Source organism: Strigops habroptila, chromosome 3 (genome assembly GCF_004027225.2).
Source record: "Strigops habroptila isolate Jane chromosome 3, bStrHab1.2.pri, whole genome shotgun sequence".
Lineage (NCBI taxonomy): Eukaryota > Metazoa > Chordata > Aves > Psittaciformes > Psittacidae > Strigops > Strigops habroptila.
The window spans coordinates 58,142,136-58,160,048 of NC_044279.2; the positions used below are offsets into that span (position 1 = coordinate 58,142,136).

At 44.5% G+C, this 17,913-nt stretch overlaps 1 protein-coding gene across 5 annotated transcripts in view; it reads right to left on the reverse strand.

Moving 5' to 3' along the window:
• PPFIBP1 (PPFIA binding protein 1) overlaps positions 1-17,913 on the reverse strand; it is a 115,387-nt gene that overhangs the window by 73,181 nt on the left and 24,293 nt on the right. For all 5 annotated transcript variants that reach the window (XM_030478652.1, XM_030478651.1, XM_030478650.1 and 2 more), the window contains exon 2: positions 8,799-8,874. The gene's annotated coding sequence lies outside the window, so the exon portion shown is untranslated. The remainder of the gene's footprint in view (positions 1-8,798; positions 8,875-17,913) is intronic.

Sequence of the window (17,913 nt, forward strand, 5' to 3'; positions counted from 1 at the left end):
AGTTTCCTTAGTTTACCAGGTATGATTATTATTAACTATTGATGCTTATATGATTGTTAGTTTCACTGGGGTTATTTAAAAACAGATGCTAAGGGCATGAGAAAAGGAACCTCCTCCAGGCATCAGAACGTTGGCTTGGTTAAACAAGGAAGGTGTTTCACACATCCAAGCTCTTGGATGACACTCACCTGCCACAGCAAGGATGATTCTGCTCCCAAAATGCACATCTTGTCCTCATCATGCTGCTCACTGAAGGAACTACTTCATCTCCCTCAAACCAGGGGTTTAGTGCTGGGGGATAAGCCTAAATCCCTACTGCTTTGCTTACACAAATCAGTGTGCACTGACCGGCTCAGGGGGGAGGAAAATGAAGGAAAGGTGTTTGCTAACCTACCACCTCATTACACACCTCAGTAGAGGTACATGAGAGGAGAATCAGGCCTTCAGGAAACAAAGAAAGAAAGAAAGAAAGACAGGAGAAAATATGGCAATCGTTGTGCTATCCTAATGAAACAGGCTGAATTCTCTAGTCTTACCATTACATTAAACACTAGATGATTCAATTTAATTTGATCTCTCCTCATAAGGCAAGACTATTTCCTTTCCTATTTTCTTACAGTAACTCAGATTTGTCTATGTCCTATTTTTGGTATCTAAATTAAGAATATTGCTCATAACTGGATTATATGGCATTTATTCTGAAGAGTATGAGATACTGATACAGCTAAAAATTCAGTATAAACACCGTGTGGATGTAAGCCATGACATTTATATACCAGATTAACAAGCACTAAGAGGAATTTTTGATGTAGGGCACATGGCCCTCCCTCCATTTCAAAGGCAATTATTTTAATACCATGATTTCGAAGTGTGACGAGTCCTTGAAAACACTTGCAGACAGACAGCTTCATCAAAAAAAGCTTCCAAATCCTGAAAGGACAATTTCAGGTGCATCTCTGGTTTCAAGATAAGAGAACATCTGGGAGTGAATGTATGGGCTGGCCAGGAGATAAGCAGGCTGAGACAAACACCAATTTTATGCAGTACAGATCTGAGCCTCGGACAAGCTGAAAGGCTCAGGGAGATTCAACACAGAGCTCCTGCTTCAGCCCATCCCTGGTAGTAACCAGCACCATTTATACTGCCCTTGCTGCCAGTCGAGCAGTGCTACATCCCCAGTCCCTGCTCCTAGCAGGTTTCTGGAACAGTCTTGCTGCCAAGAGTGGCCCTTGCTTTTCACACCTTGTCACCTATTCTTGATATTTTCCAGATACCTCAACCTGGAAGCTAGTACTTTGTTAACTTCGGAAGGCCAGCTTACAGCTTTAATCACAAACGAGAACAGAGCCAGGCTCCCTGGTTATCACTTGTCAAACCTGGTCAGTGTCAACTCAGCCTTTCAAAAAGAGGAGAAACAGGGAACTGGCCAATTTTTTGTAAGGAGAGCTGGAAAGATGGTTTTCCGTTCAAGACCTTAAAAGTTCCCAGCGCTTTCTGACAGCGGTTTGATGCCCCAGGTGAAAAAAAAAAAGCCTCTTCCACACTCCTCTGGGCAAGAGCCATCCACACACCTGGGCCATCACCTCCAAGCCCAGTGATGTCCCAACCAGTCCCAAGGGAAGGCACGTGCCTGCTGGCATCCTGCACACCCTACGGCACAACACACTTTCCTCCTGAACCATCAGTTGAGGTGGCTTCCCTAAAATGACAACTCATACTGCCTAATTTCGCAATCAAAGATCACCACCTGTCCTGCTAATCTTAGCATTTTCCCAAATCCACCCTGAATCCTGGAGTCATGTTACTATAAACATACTATGCCAAGCAAAACTATAAGAAAGGGGGAAACAAGAAGTCCAGGTATCATGCAAGGTCTGCACGTGGGGGTGTAGGGGTATGGGCAGTTGGGCAGGCAGGTTTAATGTGGAAGTTGTAAACTTAAGATCTTAAAAGTGAAAAAATACTCTGTGTTCCCTGGTGTTATTTCAGAATGAAGTTTCTTAGTTAAACCAATAAAACTGGAGAAAGTAGTAGCCAAGTCCACCATGGGGAACCGCACTGCTTCAGGTACCCACCCCATTACCTCCCCCCCCTTTCCCTCTGGCCGTGATCACCTTCTGGCTATCATCTCCCATTTCTTTCCTTCCATTCAAGCCAATGTCCCCTCTCCCACACCCTTTTCCTTCTCCTGATACTCTCCCACTCTCTTGAGTGCCCATGACATTTGTGATTTGCAATCCACTTGTAACACATGACAGCTTCTCCCTTATATTTGCTGCTTGCAAACAGTTAGGAGAAAGCATGAAATCAACAACCAAATCCCAAACAACTCTGCCCTCCGTTCTTGTGCTTGGCACAGCCACAGACAGTCAAGGGCAGAAGTCCTCTTCAGCCTCACAACTACTGTGTTGGACTTTAGGGTGATGGTGCCCTGAGGAGCAGCTGCCATGTGGGGCCAGATGCAGCATCCAACTCTCAAGGCTCTGCTGAGCAGAAGGACACGCAATTCTTCTCACAGCTCAGCAGTTACCTGAATTTTGGTGAACTTGCTCTAGGGGGGAAAGGAGAAGGAAGAAGTATGTAGATAGTCAGGTAGCTCCCTCCCTCTCTTAATTTCAAATGTCAAAGTAACACACAGAGATACTAAAGTATCTCAAAAAAATTCTTTGGTAAGGGTATCAGCATGATCTGAGCAACTTGCCCTGAACACATTCTTGGAAGCTCTCACGAGTTTTGGATACAATACCTCAAAAACATTACAAAACCCAAATAAAAAAAAACCACCACAGCAAAACAGCCCAAGGCAAACATGCAGGTCATCACATGCTGAGCTGCTGGGGTTTCTTCTATGCAGCTGAAATCAAAGTCTAGTGGGAGAAGTTGTCAGATGACAGAGACACAAAGACCCCACCACAAGTGCTTGCACCCAGCAAGTAAAGCATGAAAGCCTGCATACCTGCTGCTCTGCACCTACTGCTGCAAAGCCCAGGTCCCAACCCAGCCCTGAGGGTTCCTCCAAGCCCAGCAAGGGAAAACCATCCAGACTGGTGAAAAGCCACATTCAGCTCCTCAAGAAGTCAGCTGACAAGTAATCAGCAATTTGGGTATCATGAGAAACACTGGATGAAACCAGAGCACTGTGAGCATGCTGTGGCTCAGGACAGATCTGCTCAACACCAGAAGGAAGCACATACGAATGAGGTATCACCTACATAAAGACTCAAAGATAAAGAAAAGAAAAAATACTGGCTATGATGCCTTGGTGCTGCTGCCCATCACTGAAGGTCTCATCTAAGGCCTCAGGATATCTGTCCCACCCACCAGAAACAGAAAACTAAATATAATCTTGGAATTAAATCTTGACCCCCTAAAAAAGTTCTGCATCCCCAGATAGAGAGCATGGCTGAAGACAGCTGCTCTCTCCACTGCTTTCACCAGCAGGGCATGCCCACAATGAAGTTGTGTTAAATCATGTAGACGTTAGCCAGAAAGTTTATCAGACAAGGCATCTGAAGCCAGCCAGAAGGTGGCCAGGGAACCTCTGAGAACCTGCGGAGAGGCAGCCATGGGATTTTGCAAAGAAAGATGAAGAAATTCTTTGTGCAATTTCTGTGCTCCTCTGCACCATGCCACCTTTCACCAGGCAGATTATCCATCCTCCCCAAGAGGACTGAATGGTTCTAATGCTGCCCAGTCCTCCCAAGCACCTTTGTAAAAAGCCAAAATTCCTGAAAAAAAAAGAAGTTTTCACTAACTATGAAAAAGTAGTAAACAAAATTATTATCATGACTTTCTCTGTGGAATTCATAATTCCACAGTTCACTACTTACAGCATTCATCTTTTCTACATGGCATGCAACACATTTGGGGGTCTTGTCAGTTAATTAAGCAGCTGTAAATCAAGCCCTACAGCCTACTGCAGTCGTATAATATTATTCCTGTAAATGAAGTAATCCCAGACACCATCCTGAGCCAAAAACTTCCACTGCAGACCATGAAGGGGAAAAAAAATAAATCCTAGCATGGCATGTGGTGGATGAGACAAGAAGGATTAGTTTCTATATATGTCATGTGTTAACACAGTCCCCATTTAGGATGGCTCACTTTTCCATTCGCAGTTTCAGATGGAAAACAAGACGGAGAAAAAATTTTTCAAGTACTACAGAAAAGGTTTCCCCTGCTTCTGGTTCGAGGGGGAAGAGGAGGCAAGGAGCAGAGATTCCCCAGCCAGAAGTGACACCCTCCCCTCCCCAACAACCCTAACCCAATTCACACACTGCTTTTCCTTTTATAAACTCCAGACAATTCCTCGCATACCTCTGACCACACACTGAGAAGTGACAATCACATCAATAAAGTTAGACAACATACTTAAAAACAAACACCAAAAAGCCACCACCAGCAAACATGCTTAACTAAATAGTTCACACAGTTAGGCAAGATCATTAAAGATAAACAGCTCTCCTTTTCCTTGTTTTTTTAATCTTTTTTTTTCTTTTCCTCCTCTTTAGTTTAAACAAGAAAGAGGTGTGGTGCTGTCCTAGTAAAAGTCAAAAAGCCGGGAACTCAAGTTGATTTTGTTTCCCCTTTCATGGCTTGAGATCACCTGATTTCTCTTTTGCTTTCCCCATCTGTAAAATAATAATGAGAAACTACTACACAATGTTATAGAAATTATTCAATTCATAGCCATATAGTTCTTTGAAGATGCAAAGTGCCAAGCATTATTACTAAATGATGAAATGATATATTTTCTCCCCCAAGCTATATAGAGGAGAAAAGAAGCCACGCAAACAGCCAACTATATTCCTAATGAGATGCAATACTCAGAAAGTGGGACATCTTAAAAAAGATTGGACAATCTTCTTCCAGCTCACAAAGATTATTCCCAATACATAAACCTCACAGGATTATAAATGTAGAAAAGAAACATATCATTTGACAAGGTTTCTGCAGACAAAATAAGCTTGTCTAAATAAACAGGGGAAATGGCACATTCTCAGTTTGGAAGAGAGCAAAGAGAATTTCTCAAAGAAGTAATGGAAGAAATGAAATCAGATTTGAAAGCTCTGTGTGGGATGAATTTATGTTTTCCGAATCTAAAACAACTGTCAGGACTGGGAAAGTCAATTAAATAAAAAGGACCGAATGGGAGGGAGGCAGGGAAATACAGTGTGCAACACAGAGGTCACACGCTAGATAAACAGGGCCGTATGCTAACTATTTACAGATAAATACAACTCCCTTTCTCTCCACAGAGATTTATGTATATTAGAGCTACCATCAGTACTGTGGGTGAGCATAATGTTAAGTTACATTAACATTACCCAAACCACATCACATAAAATGCAAAAAGTAAGAGTGTAATAACATACTGCTTTCTGCAAGCAGCAATACTGCCTCTCAGAAGGAAGGGAGGCAAAAGCAACCAGAAAAATCCTGCCTCCTTCCACCCTCACCACTGCCTGCCAGGGTGGCAACTCTTCTTCCCCATCCCCTCCAGTCCAGGATCATTGCTCAGCTGACAGGCTTACATGGGACACGGGGTGTCATTCACATAAGAGAAATGTTAACTCAAAAATCAAGAAATACATCAGCAGCTCTTATCAAACCCAGCAGCAAATCAGATCAAAACTGACCTTTGACCAGCATCCCCATATCATTTAATGCCCTAATACTGCCCCCACAACAGAGTGGGCTGTGGCAGAGGGAGGTCTGGGCAAGGGGAAGGCATCGCATTTCTTACAAATGAGTAATTTTACTTTGCACTGGACACTTCACTGGGCAGCAGTCTTGGGTAATGCGTCAGCATGAAGGCAATACCCCTGCCCCACACACCCTGAAGTTGTGGCAGTATAGGCTGTGCTGTGCCCCACACCTGCCCCACTCCCATGCCCTGGCCCCAACGCTCCTCTGCCCCATGCCTGCCCCAGCACACACAGTACAACCCATCTGCTCCAGCAGCCAGGCAGGAACAGAGCTGGGGATGGCCTGGGGAATCCTTGTGCCCCAACCACAAGCAGCATTACACCTCCCATAAACATGCAGAACAGCCACACGCTCTGAGGAAATGTTTTAAGTTATTACTATTTTGAGTTTAGCACCACTACTAAAAGCCCAAGAAAAGCTGTGTGTGGGCTGGACCCTGCAGGACAAGTCAGCAAGTGCTAATAAAGGCACTAATGAGTACACAGAAGTAGCCTTGTACTTCTTTCCCTCCCATATTCAACTTGGCATTGGGGAAAAAAACCCCACCACCAAATATTAATTTTTGCTTTTTGCACACAGGCACTGTAACAGGGTGGACTGGACACGTGCTATTTCAGTGCTGCTATTTCATGTGAACACTCTTCTCTTAGCTCAGGACACCCAGACAACCTGCTGCCATCGAGCACGGACTTTAACTAAAGGAAGTCCCAAGAACTGGTGGAGAAGGTGAACATGTATCTGAAAACCTGGTAGGAAAGCAGCAGCCACAGGAAGTTATGACTGAATCCGGCTACACGAACACAGTCAGGTTTCTGTGTCTTCATGGCACCACACTAAAGCATCTCACTCTGCTAAGGCTTATTTTTAAAGTTTTATTTAGCTTTTCTGGGTTATTCATAAACACTGCCTTACTGTGGTCCGTGGTTGGACTGACAGCATCACGTTCAACACAGTGCTTGCTAGGGAGGGAACAACGGGATGGGAATCCATGTTTCTACAGCTGAACAGAGGCAGAAGGCAAAGGCACAAAAGCCCTACTGGAAACACGCTGGTGTATTCTGTATGGTGAGATTGAAGCTTAGACATCTGGGCTGAACTTGGGGCAACTAAATGAGAGAGCTCGTGCTCCTGGCTGAGAGAAGCAGACAGCAGCCTGAAACACAGCCCACTGCTCCTGTCAATGCTGAGTCAGGCACAGGAATTTCTTGCCATCCTGTTAGGAGAGGCTCTTATGTATTTGTTTAACAGAGAAAGCAAGCAGCAGCCAGAAAAATCAGCTCCAGCCTTCCAGATCAATTGCTGAAGGCAATAGGTCTGACTCAAACAGCATGCCTCCAAATACCAGAAACATGCCACTACCGGAGCTACGTGAATGGAGAAAGGAGGACTGAGCACCTGGGCTGCAGCCCAGGATGGACATGGACACACACCCCTTCCCAGGAGCAACAGCACAAGTGACAGGGAAAACAAAACAGATTTAGGCCCCAAAACTTCTACTGCTCCTGAGGAGGGGAACCAGCACAGCATCTGGAGAGTGAAGAGGTAGAAACTTCCAGCAAACGCAAGACACTTGCACAGTGATGCCAGCAGATCAAAAGCCTCTGAACACGCATCCAGCAGAGCGTGGCTGCCAGCCAACATTGGACTTCTAACGATGCTTTTACAGCCATGACCGACTCAAATCCAGCTGGAGTGCAGGGCCAGCTATAGGCAGCAATAATACTGAAGAAATGTGACCAGGATGGGAGACAGTAGGTGATAACCGCTCCTGGAGTCAGCAGACCTCTGGTTAAAAACCCAGGGAATAAAGACATTTGGCACTGGAGTTTAGGGTTCACGACAAACAAGGAGCAGCATTCCACTTCTTTCCAGGTCCCGTGTGAGACCTTGGGCAGCCTGTGAATCCCAGGGAGGAGTCACACACAGTGATTTAGTGTGGGAAGGGCCAGACATCCAAGAAGAGGTGTTCCAAAGGCTATGGAGAGGGAAGGGGAGTAAAAGAAGGGAAATAACATTTCAAATGACACATCAGTCCTTGCATTCTGTGGGCCAGCAGTGAGGCTAGGAATGCAGGACAGCACTGGGGAGCAGCAATGACCAAAGCCAGGACAACCAAAGGATGCAGCATGCTAGTAGACACTGGTCTAAGCAAGTGGTTGTACTGAGTAAGAAAGAGTGCAGCAGCATGAGTCAGGAGGGACCCAGCAAGCAGCTGGGACCTCAGTGGTGGTGTTACAGGGTGAGCACGTCCCAGCCGTGGGGTGGGTGCATGGCTGAAGTGCAGATGCAGCAATTCAACCCAGCTCTCCAGCTGGAATTTTGGATGCTAAAGCATGCTATATCATACTGTAATTTCCAAAACAAAGTAGATGAGAGATAACCAGTCCCGAAACAAGACTGCCAGCTCTGACATGCACTAGGCTACTTGGATCAAATCAGTCTAGACCAAATGCAAAATGCTCCTCCTTGAAGTCAACTAAACCAGGTAATTTTCAAGGGCTAATGCAACTGATAAGTCTATCTTGCTGAGCGTGTTTTCACGTAAACTTGCCCTGGCAATCTGAAAGCTCTTTGCAGTTTCTCTGCATGTTGACATAGACCCGCTGAATCAGATTAACAGCACACGCACAACGCAGCTGCATCACACAGGCATGGCAAGTCCAGCGGGCCTTGTACTGGACCCACTCGCACTGCCTGAGCCCAACGTATGCCACAGAACAGCTCCAGTGGTCATTTCAGTTTTACTGCTTGGATAATCAAAATATACTTCATTACTCTGCCACAGTCCATATGTGGACTTCAAATCCACCATCTTTAAAATGTGGAAAGCTTCCCTGGATCTAACCAGCAGCTCAGTCTGTGTTAAGTGATGACTATCCTTTAAGATAAAAAGTAAATGGATGTCTATACAAGCAGAAGCAGCATGACATTCTTCTACAACTCCTGCTGGAAGCCGCATACAGCATAATTTTAATGACATTTGAAATAAAAGCCTAAAGAAGCTGTTATGTAAGGTATCAAGCAAAAAAAAAAACCCAGCAGATGTGTAGATAATAGACATCAGTGATGTAGTGGGCTAGATTACTCACCCAGAAGAACAGACTTAATGCTGATTTCCACTGTCACTCTTGAGCAAGTACCACTGATCCATATAACCTTCTGACACTGAAGAGAAAGAAATAAGAAATGTAATTAATCACCACAAAGTTAGAGGTGACTTAACAGTGATAGCTTATAAAAGTTTATCGTCAAGTGACACCAGATACAGGAAGCACAATGGATGACGTATATAACGGCATTTAAAAAGCCAATACCAAGAGATTAAAGGATGACAACTGATGTACGAAGAGGAAATGAGCTTGTTTATTCCAAATAATTCCTAGCAACATTGTTTCTTAGTATTTCTACATTACATAGTTGGCCTGTGCCCACCCTTCAGCTCCCCAGCTAATCACACTCATATAACACAAAACAAAGGTGGTGAATTATGCCTTGCAAGGCTTCCTTCTCACTATTGCGACCTCCAAAAATTCCAATAGTACCCCATGTTGTTGAAGGTCTAGAGATCACAGCGTAAAGTCAGAGCAGCCCATAGCACTGAACCAACCCTACAGCTCATTCCCAACAGCTATTTCTGAGTCTCTTTACTATTTTGGAAAATCAAAGATGTTCTCTGTTACTGTGGTTTGACAGAAGGTTTTAGCCCCAATACTCCCATCTACAGATTGTGGTCAAAATAAAAGCTATTTGGTGTGGGAAGCTTGACAAAATTGTTCCAGGAGAAGGTTCTGGGTTAACTCTGAATTTGAAAAAGGGAAGTCTGGGGAATAAAACCCCAGACCAATAACAAAAAAACTTCCAAACCTAGGCAATTACATGAACTTCCACTAGAAGAAACTAAAGAATCAGTAACTCATATGTGACTGCTCAGTGAAATACAGCTGGTAGAAGGATTGGAACAACCAGGAATGCTTCAGCATAACCCACCTGGGACACTGTGTCAGCGTGCGGAGATGCTGCTCTCTGAACAAAAATCAAGCCAAGATCAAGAATAGATCTTGACAAATGGATATAAGTTCAGGACAAGCAAGCAACATGATCAGAAAATAAAGAAGCTAAAAAAAGGACAAACCCAAAACATGCTGGTCTAAAGAGACACAGATTAAGTAGTTGTTGACTTGGAGCAACAAAGACCAAGTGCAAATATCCAGAAGGTGTAAACAAGAATAGGGAGAATTCAGCCTGTGCATGATGGAGATGAGCACACACACAAAAAAGGGGTCATTTTCAGGTCTAGATATGAAAAAGCTGTAATAGATGATCTCAGGGCACACAAATGACTGGGTGCTCATTGCTTCTCAGAGCATTTTTTAGACTAAACTGAACAAAAACACCAGGGGAAAAAACCTACACCAAACACGAATGACCGGGACATATGAGCCTGTGCAAGCAGACTCTTTGTCACAGGGACTGAGGCTTCAGGCTATTGCAACAGAGTAATCATGTACTGAGCCCTGTGCAGCACAGGAAAAAACACATCTGTCAGATGGAAAAAGAGACAAAACGTGGTAGGCAGGGAAAAAAATATTTGAGGTTTCTATAAAGGGTACTGCAGAATGCCACGTATGAAACTATAAAGCTAGGGGAAAAGAAGTTAGTTAACAGTGTTATTTTAAGTCTGCTTAAAGTAATACCAAGAGCTGAAATGGAAGACCTATAATTAGAGCTTCTTCCCTTCACTACAAGAGTTTGACTCCAGTTGAACCAGGCGAGGCTCATGAATTGACAGGATCTTTGGGATTCCCACTGCCCAGCCTGCCAGGACCCACAGGCAGCAGTCGGGCATAGGGGAAGGAGATGTGGAGCGCAGTGGCTGTGGGATTTTGACACTGCGCCCCGCTGCGTGGGGCCGGCTGGCCAGCCAGCTGCCTGCTGTCATAGCTGCTCTGCCCCTCTTGACACCCACTTCAGCGGCGGTCAACAATCCCGCCCCACTTTCCCCATCTGTCTTCTCCAGTGCAGGGAAGTCCCGGCAGCTTTTCAGAATGAAGCTCCCGCCCTGCACTGTCTCCCTCCATTGACACTGTCTTTGAGCATGCGAGAGTCATGCTCCCCACGAGTGCTGATCTCCAATTGATTTGTTCTTCCCAGGGTAGCATGCCGGCAGCACCACAGCTATTCCCAAGCCTCTCTAACATGACTATTTTGGTGTATCAAAGACATTCTTTGTTACTGTGGTTTGACAGACAGTTTAGTCATTTCCTTCTCAACAGAGTTACACATGCACAGCCCACACCGCAGGCTAGCTGTATGGCCACTCGCTATCTAATGAGGAAGGGAATACTTGCATTCCTCAAAAGTGAACTAACTACCTTTGACCCTACCTTGTGAGCTGTCATCACAAGGATTCGGTTTGTTTCAAAGGCTGCTAGGGAAGCGGTCTACGTTTCCTGCCCCCTGCTTCCTTCCTTCCTCAAACTCAGTTTTTACTAATGAACTTCCTGTGCTGTTTTTGGCTGGGACAGAGTTAATTTTCTTCATAGTAGCTTTTACAGTGCTGTGTTTTGGGTTTGTGCTGGAAACAGTGTTGATAACACAGGGATGTTTTAGTTACTTAGCAGTGCTTACATTGTCAAGGCCTTTTCTCACCTCACCCCACCAGTGAGCAGGCTGGGGGTGCACAAGGAGTTGGGAGGGGACACAGCTGGGACAGCTAACCCCAACTGACCAAAGGGATATTCCATTCCATATGGCGTCATACTCAGCATATAAAGCTGGGGGAAAAAGGAGGAAGGGGCGAGGGAGGATGTTTGGAGTGATGGTGTTTGCCTTCCCAAGTAACTGTTACACATGATGGAGCCCTGCTTTCCTGGAGATGCTGAACACCTGCCTGGCCATGGGAAGTAGTGAATGAATTCCTTGTTCTGCTTTGCTGGCATGCGCAGCTTTTGCTTTACCTATTAAACTGCCTTTATCTTAACCCATGCTTTTTCTCACTTTTAGCCTTCTGACTCCCTCCCCCATCCCACGGAGGGGAGTGAGCAAGCATCCGTGTGATGCTCAGTTGCTGGCTGGGCAACCACACCACTTCCCCAGAAATCTCACACTCCCTCTAACCCCAGAGATAAGGAAAACTCTCTTGCACACCCTCACCTATAAAGACTCGTTTCAAAAGTAATTCCTACAGGGCTGGCTGTGACGTTCACCCCAGTATTTCTCCTGGCTGAACAGCACATAGGACACACAGATCCTGGTGCTTCACCCTGCCAGCTGCATTAGGATGCCAGGAAGGCTGACAACCCCTGGGGGAAGTCTGGAGGCTCAGGGATGCTGGGTGAAAACTGGGACTTTTTGGCACTTCTGGGAAAGGGTGGAGCTTTTCTGGTTTAGCTGGAAGGGTAAATTATCACCCACAAATGGCAGCTGAGGCAATAGCTGCTCTTACGTCACACCCGATAAACGTGCCACACAGCCTGAGCAGAGGGCACGCGGGCAGCCAGGCCTCTGGGGGACAGGACTTCTCCAGCTGAGTTCAATCCAAGTTCAATTTCAGGATCAAAAAAAACAACCTTCCAGAAAACCACACTCGTGATCCAGAGCCAATTTTTTGGAATGATCATTTAAGAAGTGCAGGGCCAGGCAAACCAGGTGAGACAAAAGTTAATTGAGGTTTCTGCTTTCATAGAGAGAGCATTGCAAAGTATAGATGATCGTGGAGAAACCTTTCCAGTATCCCCGGGGTGGGGGGGAAAAGGTAGCATAAGACAAACATAAAGAAAGACAAAAGAAAGGAGAGGTGCATGACATGAAAATTTTTGTCCCTTCCAGACTATAATCTCTTCACCAGGATGAAAACACAAATACTAATCCTGCGACCTTGCATGTTCAGCAATATTTTACCTTTCCAGTCAAAGGTTTTCTACAATAGCCACCAAATTCAAGCAGCAGTTTGCATGCAATTACATGGTGTATGAAGTTAAACAGGATACAACCCTGTGCCCAAAGACCTGAAAAATTCACATGTTGCACTGTGTTTAGGGGCACGACTTAACAGGAAGGCTGCAGCACCATTTCTTTGCTTTGTTCCTGCTAGAAGCTTTGTTTCAGGAACATTTTTAGAAGAATACAAGAGTTCTGGAAGCAAAGAATCTGGTTTATGTCTGTTCTGTACTAAAAAAACAAAGATCTACTTTGCCTAATCATATCTGATGAAGAAAAGAAGGGCTTCAAGTTACAAGATCTGAAAGTGCACCTCCTCTCTATTAAAAGCTAAAAAATGACTGTAACATGGGACCCACAGCACAATCCAAATTATTCCTCCTTCCCACACACCTGCTTCATGTCTGCCTGTCTGTGTTTCAATTAAAAAGCTACTATGACATTCTTCCTACATTTTTAAAAGAAAATTCCACAGGCAACAGGACTCACAGAAGTTTGTATTTAAGTATCTCCCACCACCCCCTCCGATCCCAAAGCACTCCAGGAGCTAAGCCTCCTACACATGCATGTGTCTGAATCAACTGATTGACTGACTGCTTGATTACCAGGTTTTGTAATTGGACCATTTATGCGATGAGGACAAGTCATCTGGGCAACGGACTTTGGACTTTCAGCATGAAGAAATCACACAGGAACAAGGCACCTGGGCAGAAGGGCTGTGGCTGCTGAGGACAGCATCAGCAAGCAATCAAAGCTCAGCTGGCCACAGGAAACAGCACAGAAGGTGGCAGCCACAGTTTCCCAGACAGGCAATGTTTCTTGAAATCCATGGTGAAGGTCCAGACAAGCCACTCTGCCCTGCGATGGAACCAGACAATGCCTGTAACACTGACCCCTCAAAGCCAGCACAGCTGCCTCTCCAGGAAACATGTGACAACAGTTAGTGCTTACCCACTGGTCAGCAGCTCTGCATACGTCCTGACCTCTCATCCCTTCACAGTGGGGAAGCAAAAGTCTCTGTTTTCTCAAGGTAGTATTGCTTGGATCTCATCTGACAGCCACCCCTTTCCACAGCTTGACTGCCAGGAGAAAAGGTGGCAAGAAGCCTCCTCTGCTTACCCTCTGACACACGCACACCCCTGAGATCAACACAACATGAGCAAGTGCTCAGCTTCTTCCAGGCACCCTCCACCTGCAGCCGAAACACCTCTTCCCGAAAGCCCAGACGCACCTGCAGCAGCTTGGCCAGGCCATGGCTTCCCACAGGCACGGACAGAGGCTCCCACACAGATATGGCTCCTTCTTGTCAAGACATGCACAGGCATTTCTGCAATCCCACTATTCAGCTTCCCCCTAGACCTATATAAATTAGAAATTACTTTTGCAGAACTTAGCCACACACTTTCAGCCTCTCCAACAGTAATACATATTGGAGTAATGCTCCAATAGTTGATGGATTTCCCCATGTTGGACACTTTTAAGATTCGTCTGGACAGGGCGCTGGTCCATCTAGTTTAGGTCATGCTTTGCCAGGAAAGGTTGGACCAGATGATTCCTCAAGTCCCTTCCAACCTGGTAATCTCTTATTCTATGAATATGTAGCTCATCCTGGGCATTACAAAGCACCTGTATCAAGCTTACATTGAGAAAATTCTTGCTTGAGAAGCATATTTGATGCTTGTGAGCTCTGATTTTAGTCTGTGTTACTCAGCAACTTTTCCTTTTATTTTTTTTTTCCCTCTTTAAAGAATGAATCAATAGCTACCACATAGAACTTGACTCAAAAATTTAGGAAGGAAGATGAATAACATGTACATTTCCAAGGAACTCACTGATGCAAGTTGATCATGTCCAGTTATCCTGCCTTGGAAAGGTGGGTGAAGGATTTAAAGCCAAGCAGCAAAGCAATGAAAAAACACTCATAATGGTTTTCCATGGAAAAAAGTCATCAATATGTGTCTTATTTTGGTACACTATATGGTACAATTTTTTGTAAAGGCCTTTAGGCAAAAGCTGGTTTGAATCTCAACGGAAGTAATCAGGCCTGCAGCTTGAGTAATTTCCCCACTTTTGTATACATCATCTGTCTACACCAAGAATCCCCCACCAACACACAACTTCTCTTACATTTAAATGACTCTGTCCCTGGATACAATTTTCAGCTGCTGCAGAACATGTAACAGATCTCTTTTTTACGATGGGCCAGGCTAGCTGCACTTAGACAAACACGTAAACCACAGAGCCTTTAGCCCTTATCTTTATTTCTCTAGAAGGCTGCATATCTCTTGACACAGACAAAAACCACACAGCATCCACATGAACAAACCAGTCTGGTTTTGGATATTACTACAGCCATGGCTGAAACCCGAAACAGTACTTGTCCATCTTGGAAGTGCCAGTCTTGATCTTAAAAAACAAGACTCAATCCAAAACTGGGGGGTCTGGCACACAGAGAAACCAAAGTGAAAACTAAAGGGACCTTAACAAAATTAACCACATAATTAAATCCAGTGACCCAAGCTGCTGATATCTCACACAACAGCATTTCCTACCACAAAACAGTACATTTGAACAATGTGCAAGCACAAATGTCACTGAATCAAAATACTAGCATTGGAGGATACAGACAACACAGCCAATTGCCACAGCAAAGAAACACTTTCTGGAAGTATAATAAAATACTATAAATAATCTACTGAGTCAGAGAGGAATAACACCAGACGGGCCATGTAATGCCGTACTTGCAAGACCAGCAGCAAGAGCAAACCGCAGAAGGTTTAAACAAAAGCTTTCAAATCGCTAACTTACCAGATTTTAAGTGAAACTAGACGTGATTTATACAAGGAAAAAATTTATGACTAATCTATGACTAATTTCATACTAATCTCCAAGTCCATCTCTAAATTTGAGCACCACTCCATGCAATTCCTGTCAGCTAGCGCTTGGTTTTAATTCTACAAGCCAAAGCCATAGGTTATGCAGTTTTATCATCTGTGAAAATGCAGACGACAGTTGACAGAAGACATAGAAGTGACTGGAAGATATGGAAGATTATTTTATGAACTTAATTGAAGATCTCATGCCCCCAGTGCCCATGTTATGGAAACAGTGTGATAAGATCAAATCAGATATGAGAGAATTCAATCTCCTGAAAGACATTTTCCATAGTATGAATTTCATACCATAAAAGACTGGTTTTTGTCAGTATTCTGCCTCCTTCATAGATATGTCGAGTTTGCTGACACCAAGGTGACTAAAGCCATTGGTCCTGTTCATCACGCAGCAACCTGGAGCATATAGGGTAGACAGCTATCTTCAGGCACCACTTCTGTCCTTGTGCAAATACAAATCAACCAGCTTGTGTCCCAAGCAGCCCTGCTTCTGGAAGCCAAGAAGCTTCAAGAGTTTCATTAAGGAGACTGCTTTTTAGGGCGAGACAATCACAATGGGCTGTAACACTGCTATCACTAAACTAACACAAAAAGAATATAAAAGTGTTTTGTCTCTGACAGGCACCAGTTTGGTCTTATTCTTTTACATATGCAAAAGACCCAAGAAAAGTCTCCATGTGCCTCTTGGAGGTTTATGGGACATCTTCAACCTTGACAGGATCCATCAAGTGCAAAAGGCACTGCTCTGCTATTCATCTTCATGTGACTGGTGTTGTCACATACTGGTTTCTGTCTTCCTTCCCAACTCTACTAGTAATAAGCACAACACATGCCTTAACAAAAATGGATCAGGCTCACACATAAGGTTTGCCATAACATTTTCCAGGAAGATGCCTGCTCTTCAATTACCCTGAATTGTTATGGGCATCCTTCACTTTGAAGTTCAATCACAACAATACTTTGCCATTCCTAGAAGGAACTTAAATAGCTCCAATACCACAAACCACCAAATCCTGTCAGTGAGGCACATGCATCTCAATTCTGTGTTTCCAGAGCTGAGAACTGAGGTGGAAGCTATGCAAACAGCAAAAACCAAAAGCTACTATGAGGAAAAGGAACAAAATAACGTGTTGTTGTTAAGAAGAGACAGCCAAAAGATTTGAATTAAAAATCCTAGAAATTAGGATCAACATAACTAGATGCTTTGCCAACTTCACAAGTTTTATACATTTACTTTGCTACTTCTCCATGCAGACACTTCAGCTGTTTCAGCCCTTTTAAGTTGGTTACGTGCTAATATACATGCACACAACAGGATTCAGCTGTCATGTTTTCATATGCACTGCAAATAATCCTGAAAATACCATTTCTACTAATCACACTGTTCCACACAGTTTGAAAGCACATGATTGCAGAATAAAACGCTCACCACGTATTTCTGGCCTGGGTTCTAAAGGAAGTAAAGCTTATGTGATAGTGTCATTTGTCAATCCTCACCCTATTAAATTTTCAACTCGCTAGTCAATTTTGACCACATTTGGCAGAAGGCGAGAGATCTGAATAGGTGTCACATTCTTATATCTTTGGGAGAAATTATTATGTAGTTAGAGGAGACACATCCAAATTAACCTCACACAGAATCAAACTGCTGCAAGAACTTGACAATCCCCTGTTTTGTTTGGCCCTGCAGATGCTCTGTCAGCATCTGTATGTGGGCATCCAGCACACATGTCGATTCCTCTGTGGCCAACATAAGAGACACTGGAGAGAAACCATGGACCAAGCCAAAAAGGAGGGAGAAGATGATCTGGAAATAAGGGACAGTGAAAATGAAGAGGTCCAAAGAGAACAATCACAGGTCATGGTGGACAGAAGGCCAATGCACACAGGGAAACAAAATCGGAACAGGTTTTGTCAACTCTGCTACCTGAGGCATAGTTGGCAGCTCTTTGCCATCTCCATACCTACAAGCACACCAACGTCCTTTCCCTGCCCTCCTTCCACCTCCTGGAAAAGTCGCAACACACTGTCCTCCCATCACATCCTGGGCTAGCTGTTTACAAGCTGTGTTTCATTTTTAGATACTCACAAATAATGCTGGATGCTGCTGGATGCTACTGGATCCACAAAGAGCCCATGCCTTCAAGCTGGCAGATGGAATAGGAGCATCGCAGCCTCAAAGGAGCTCACGCTTGGGAAAGAGCCGAGGCAGACTAGGCCCACCTCAATCCACCTGCATCACAGCTGCAACAGAAAGCACGATCCCTCTGCAGAACTGTCACCTATGGATTGCAGCCACCTTCCTCTTCATTCCAGGAAAGGAGAAAAGCACACTGCATCCCACAAAGCTATTGCTAGGGAATGAAAGCAACCC